Source organism: Dermochelys coriacea, chromosome 26 (assembly GCF_009764565.3).
Source record: "Dermochelys coriacea isolate rDerCor1 chromosome 26, rDerCor1.pri.v4, whole genome shotgun sequence".
Classification (NCBI taxonomy): Eukaryota; Metazoa; Chordata; order Testudines; family Dermochelyidae; genus Dermochelys; species Dermochelys coriacea.
In genome coordinates this window covers 2,634,915-2,642,519 of record NC_050093.1, presented here as the reverse complement: position 1 = coordinate 2,642,519, position 7,605 = coordinate 2,634,915, and positions in this window count along the sequence as shown.

The following is a 7,605-nucleotide window of genomic DNA, read 5'->3' as shown; positions in this document are numbered from 1 at the left end:
ATCACTCTGTTGAGGGAAGCAAGCTACCAGGCTATTCAAAAAGTAACCATGAACCAAGTGTGTATCAGTTAATATCTAAGTGTCTTGCTGTTTTTCCTGCTACACGATTGCTTTAGAAATAAAGATCAATTCCAACTTTAAAAAAGGTTTCAGTGTAGCAGCCGTGTTAGTCTGTATTCGCAAAAAGAAAAGGAGTACTTGTGGCACCTTAGAGACTAACAAATTTATTAGAGCATAAGCTTTCGTGAGCTACAGCTCACTTCATCGGATGCATTTGGTGGAAAAAACAGAGGGGAGATTGATATACACACACAGAGAACATGAAACAATGGGTTTATCATACACACTGTAAGGAGAGTGATCACCCAAGATAAGCCATCACCAGCAGCAGGGGGGGGGAAGGAGGAAAACCCCCCACGGTGACAAGCAAGGCAGGCCACCTCCAGCAGCCAACAAGAACATCCGAGGAACAGCGGGGGGTGGGGTGGGGGGGAGAAACAACATGGGGAAATAGCCCCACTCCGTGCAATGACTCATCCACTCCCAGTCTCCACTCAAGCCCAAGTCAACTGCATCCAGCCTGCAAACCAACTCCAAATCAGCAGTCTCTCGTCGGAGTCCGCCCCCGAAGCTTCCCCGCTGAAGGACAGCCATCCCCAGGCCTGCAATCGAGTGACCAGAGAGACCGAAGCGCTCTCCAACTGGTCCTCGAATGCCACAATTCCCAACGTCTGACCTGTGTCCACCCACTCCCCCACGTAGAGACCGTCCAGCCTGACCAATGCACATGGCAGAGGGGCATCGCCGGCACACGATGGCACACACCACATTGGCAGATGCGCAGGTGAACGAGCCCCCGACAGCGCGGCCGATGCGATCAGGCCCCACGATGGCGTCCCCTGAATAGACATGTGGACAGAGTTGCCAACCACCTGCTGAAGTGAAGAAACAGATTGACAGAGCCAGAAGAGTACCCAGAAGTCACCTACTACAGGACAGGCCCAACAAAGAAAATAACAGAACGCCACTAGCCATCACCTTCAGCCCCCAACTAAAACCTCTCCAACGCATCATCAAGGATCTACAAACTATCCTGAAGGACGACCCTGCTGCTGGTGATGGCTTATCTTGGGTGATCACTCTCCTTACAGTGTGTATGATAAATCCATTGTTTCATGTTCTCTGTGTGGGTATATCAATCTCCCCTCTGTTTTTTCCACCAAATGCATCCGATGAAGTGAGCTGTAGCTCACGAAAGCTTATGCTCTAACAACTTTAAAAAAGAAAACCCTATTTTTATCTTTGCCAGAAGTCTATGCGATTTTAAAAAGAAAAAGAAAGAAAGAAAGAAAGAAAGAAAGAAAGAAAGAAAGAAAGAAAGAAAGAAAGAAAGAAAGAAAGAAAGAAAGAAAGAAAGAAAGAACACATTTGCTTGTCATTTTACATCTTGCAAGTTTGTCAGTTGTTTTAAAACATGTCTCCTGTAATAAATAAGATCATTTCTAGGCACTTGTTCTGCAGTTACAAAGGATGCCTTTCGATTGTATCACACTCACAGTAAGGTGGGACTTCGAAACCTGTGGGGAGAAATAGCTGACGTTTACAAATTTTCTTCCACAGAGTCAGGTGGAAGGGACAGTTACAGTTTGAGTACAGGATCCCATCATCTCATTGACAGGGCGGCTATAGATTTACCTATATAAAATAGCAGGTGCATAACAAACCTTTTCTTCACTGTTATGTCAGAAAGCCACAGTGGATCACTCCTTGCCTCCACTGTCCCTGCCCCCACATCACACACTGCCACCTTCGCTTCCTCCCCGCAATAGATAGCCTAGATCTTATCCTGCAACACTCATTCACATTAGGATCCTGGTATTCCCTCCTTTGCTTGCTTTCTTCTCCATTGGGCCTGATGCAGATCATACTTATACCAGCATCACTCCATGGACCACAGTGCTGCTACTCCTGATTTATTCCAGGGCAAGCCAGCATTTCTAGCAGGGAGAGTGGAGGTTCACCCATTTTCTTGCCAATGTCCTCGAGCCTCTCCTTTCATCCAGGCGAGCTGCCAGTGCATCTAGAGCCTGGACTGCCGCATCTCTGATCTTCTCCACAGTTGGACCATTTCATCTTCAAAACAAAGAGGTGGAATATGGGGGTGCAGCATTTCCCACTTTCTCTTCTGGGCCTTCTCTACAAGTAGCCTCTGAACAGGGCGTGAAAATAGATGACGCACGCAAAGCCCCAGTACGGCTATCTTAGCCCTAAAGCTACAAGTGCCATTTCCCCATATTTCTAGTACTTTAGCCCCTGATTAGGATGACATTTAGGGCATGATCTAAAGCCCACTGAAGTCAGTAGGAGAACCCTTCCGCTAAGTATAATGGGCTTTGGAGCAGACCTTTAAACACATGCTGAAGTCCACCCGAGTCAGGAAAGCCTGTGCTTAAATTGAAAAGTGCTAAATGCCATTGAACAATGTACTCAGAGCTAAGCAGGTGTTTCCCTGGATCCAGAATGCTTCCCTGAATCAGGACCTTTTTGGCAACCGCAATGTATCTTCCAGCATGCGTGCTATTCTCTGTACCCTCTCTTTCTTTGCAGTCCCATGGGCAAATACAGTTCTTCTTCTCTTTTGGACGTTCTTCTAACCACAAGGGGACTGGCTCCATGAGAGGTTCTCCTGAGATAAGTTTAGGGTGTGGATTAAACTGAGCAGTATAACTCCACTGTTGACTCTCTTATTCAGCAAGGAGAGTGGATTTTTCCAGTTTAGCTTAAGCAGCTTCCAAAGCGACACATTAAATTGGAAAAAGACATTCACACCGGAATAAGAGTGTCTACATGGGGAGTTACACCAGTATAACTATAGATGTTTAAATACATGCTACCCCTCATACTACTATAACTTCCTATGGGGACAAGCCCTAACATTAAAATACCTCTTCCCCTGGTTCCAGATCTGGGATTTGCTATTTAGCTAACTTGTTAACTTTCCACAACTCCACCCCTCGGTTTCAGAGAAAAATGCTTACATCATTCGCTAGCACAAATCCAAGCCGCAGTAGATGCAAGTCTTGAAGCTCAGGGCAACATTCTGCATATCAGCAAGACAGGAATATGTTGTAAAAGTCAGGGGTTCTTTGTTGAATGACAGGGCAGGCATACAGAACAAAAACGTCCAGTTTGAAAACTCTGTAATCTGTTAACTGAAGACTGAAAATATGCAACCTTATTGGCTACAAAAGCAGATAGGTAAGAGAATATTGTTAACACAGTAAGGAACTATGTCAATTAAGTTATTTATTACCGCTTCAGAGTGGGGGGTGGGGGGTGGGGAGTGACCACCTCAAACAGTAATTTCTGGAAGTCAGGATTACTGTCCAATCCATCATAAATGACATGCTTCCTGTGTTAAAAGAAAAGAAGGACTTGTGGCACCTTCGAGACTAACAAATTTATTTGAGCATAAGTTTTCATGAGCTACAGCTCACTTCATCGGATGCATTCAGTGGAAAAAAAACCTGTGTTAGTAACTCTGCAGACAGGTCTGGTATTCAGGGAGTTTTTCCAGTAGTCCCTGTACATCACTCACTTCCCAGTTTGCATTTTTTTATTTTTGCTCTTCTCCCCTACGCCCCTGTCCAATGTATTATGTTTTTCTTTCCTTTAGAAAGCACTTTTTTTTTGGTAGTGTCTTAAACTGCTGGGACGAGGCCGGAAACAAGTACAAGGAGTGATGGACGCCCTAATCTATGTGTTTAACAAGGAAGCCTTGCCAAAGGGTAATTACAAGTTGCTGAAAGATCTTAAACACAAGAGGAAAACAAAATTCCCTGTTTGACATACATACTTTTCAGTTTGTAAATATATAAATAGCTGCAGAGGGAGATATTATTACATGTTGTTGCTATTAGAAGATGTGTGTTGTTGTAGATTTGCAAAGAAGAGATCAAACAATACAGAGGGGAACACTTTGGCTAATATACATTAAAGCCCTGGTCCTGCAAATACTTGTGCACATTCTCAACTTTATACATGAGTAGTTGTATTTATGTCCTTCAGTGGAACTACACATGTCCATAAAGTTAAGCACTATAGATTAAGTGTTCTCAGAACTGAGGCCTGAGCTAATACAATTCATTATAGAACAATATCTGTTGGAGCATATTTCCTGGCTGTGAAACTTTATTTAAACTATTACAAACACATAAATATTTAGGGCCTACATTTTCTAGAGGTTTTAGGTGCCTCCATTTTTTGGGTGGCCAGATTGAGGCACCCTTTGAAAAACAGGCCCCTTTAAAGGCACCTGAGTTTGGAGAAGTAAAATCATGGCACCCAAAAATCATTATCAAAATCCCTTTTGAAAATCTTGTCCTAAGTTCCCAAGAAAGCCTTTTTTGTTTGTTTTACCGTTATTCAAAACTTTGTTTCTCTTTATTCAATACTGTGTGTGATTTATTTATTTTTTCTTACCAAGTGTTCTCGTTTCTACTGTAAAAATATAAAATACATATTTCTTGAAAGGCATTTTTCTGGCACGAGGTGACTTTTTACAGAGCTGAAATGAATATGAAATAGGGTCTTATTTCTCGTCCTCTCCCTCCCCCCCCCCCCCGGTTAATGTTCTGCTTAGGGAAAATAGCACCCAGACAGATTTAAAAACCAAGAGTATAATCAGAGATAATAAGTCCCTATAATATTAGAATGTTAAACAGGACTCATCATTATCTTGATGATTTTTTGATGACGTTTTATTCTTGCAGACACAAGTTTGATCTGGCAATTTTGTTTTCCAATGTACTGATAACTGCCACACTCTATTCCTGCAAATGCTCCCCTTGCTCTGCACTTGTTCTCTGGCATAGAATATTTAGAAAGAAAAATAGCCCCTGCCTGAGCCTGAAAACTGTCAGTACAATTCAAGCGTCAGAATGCCGCACCTTGATTATCATTAGAAACTCAAATGCAATCTACATAATAAACCCTCACTTTCAGAAGGAGAGAATGTATTTTCTCTACTAACTTGACTGGTTGGGATTTTTTTAAAAAAAAAAAAAGGAAAAACCTTGTGTAATTCATTCTGTTGGGCTGATTCACCACTTCATTTACTCTAATTTTACAATGGTATAACACCATTGACTTCGACAGGCTGCATCAGCATCCAAGCAGAGTTGAAGCAGGGGCAAATTAAGCCCTGTAATATTTCTGGGGACCAACATATACAGTCCTCAAGATACCATTTCTCTGCTCCCTACCTGTATTTTTTTTGTTTGCTTGGAAGTCCAAGTGCCCGTTGTAATGGCTGCTGAATTCCAGCCCACATAACAAACTAAAATAAAATAAGGTGTGACATGGGTGTAAACGTGGTGTTGTTGTTGGCACACAACTTGAATTACTTGGCGGAAAGGTTTTTTATTTCCTTCTTACTTGAATGGCTCCTTTGAAAGGCAGACCTCTCCTTTTACATTTTTTGTTGTTCGGATTGAATCAATCTTGAGGTCAGCTTCGGAAAAAAAAGTCTCACAATGAGGCGGAATTGACATGTCTGACAAACAGAGTGATTGATTGTGGTTGGGAAAGTGGTCCTGGAAGTGAGGCATGTAACACAGAGATGCCTTCATTCCACTGGGGGAAATCCAGCAAAGCTTTTTTTCCCAGAACACTGAGCACACGGACTGTAATGGGTGGCCATATGAACTTAATAATAGCAACATTGTTGTTACATAAAGCATCTGCCAGGACCTAATATGATTAATTATACGTCTCTCTCTTGCGTGCTCGCTCTCTCTCTCATTCTCTCTCTTTTTTCCCCCAGGTAGCTGGAATTTGCACTTTGCAAATGTAAAAGTGTAACTGTACTGCAGAACTCTGGTTCCCAACAGTGAATTCCCCTGGCCAATAAAGTGTATACAGAATTAAGAAACACACTGCTGAAACATTGTTCATTTCCATTATCCACAACTATGCAGCAAACAATTGCCATGCAATGTACTACTGGCAAATTATATGCCTTCAGCCAGAAGTACATGAAAGAAAACATGAAAATGTCAAACATTCAGAGTTATAAATATGTTAGTGATATGCCAACGGGAGAGGCAGGGTTACTGGTTTTTCAATAGCTAATTTGTTCCAGATAAACCCTGATTTTAATACTGTAGCAATGACATCACCTAAAATGTACTAAGTTAGTGGTTTTCAACCTGTGGTCCACAGACCACAGAGGGTCTGCAGACTGTCTAAGATTTCCACAGGGGCCCATGCCTTCATTCAAAATGTTTTAGGAGTCCACATATTGAAAAAGGTTGAAAACCACTGTACTGAGTAGCTGTTCCTTGGCTTTTCAGCACATGACTTGTCTGTGCAGAGAACACACGGCCTTTAGTGGGTTTGGTGATTGTTTCATTGTCTAAACACATGGAAAATAAGTTATGATGGCTGCCAAAAATAATTAGATAGATAAGTAGAATGTGGCTTACAGTTAATTCTAAAGAAATCACATTTTTGTTTTATTGGCCAAGGCAGGCCTCTCAACTTTCGCCCACCCACAGCCCCCAAAATACTCCCTGGTTTTCTCCCATGAGCCCATAATCCTTTTCACCTCTATCCCAGAGTTCTCTGTTCTACACAGGCCTCACTGAAATCCTACAAATGCTCATACAGGTGTGTAGCTTAAATGCCAACTCTAAAAAGACTTAGGTAGGGGCATAACTTTATATCGGTGAGTAGTCTGGACTATTTAAAATTAAGTACCTGCATAAATCTCTGCAGGACTGAGAAAGGCCCCAGTCCTGCAGACTAATGTGCTTAATTTTACTGCTCCCGCTAGTTCTCCTGATTTCCACTGGAGTACTCAAAGTAGTCAAGTTTTTAGTAAATTTTCAAGTGTTGGCAGGATGAGAGCGTTACTTTGCCCTGGTTCACTGGGCTATGCATTCAGTGCACAAACCTTGATGATTTCACATTTAATGATTACATAAATGTAATTAATTAGTGAATGTTTGTTCAGCACTCTGAAAACACAATGTGCAATATAAACACCAAGTATTATTATTATGAAGTATACTTTAAATGCAGCAATTGCATACTTTATTTTACAAATTATAAAATGTAAACTCCCATACCAGATTGCACAACACTACAGGATATTTCCAATAAACCTAACTACTGCACCGATTTGGAGTTGGAGTTAACCTGGCAACCAAAACTGGACACTGCAAATAAATAAATAAATTAAATAAAGCTTGGCTTGGAGAGAGAAACCTCTCAGCATTCCAGATAACAGCTTAGCAGCCCACCGAGGTGAATGTCACTGCTCCAGTTACTAACTCAGGGCTCACACTCTTAAACCTAAAAAGAACAGGAGTACTTGTGGCACCTTAGAGACTAGCAAATTTATTTGAGCAAAAGCTTTCGTGAGCTAAGGTGCCACAAGTACTCCTTTTCTTTTTGCGAATACAGACTAACACGGCTGCTACTCTGAAACCTGTCCTTATGCAAGGCACTGAATTTAGCCGTATGGAGTGGAAATCTGTCAATGCCATCCGATGAAGTGAGCTGTAGCTCACGAAAGCTTATGCTCAAATAAATTTGCTAGTC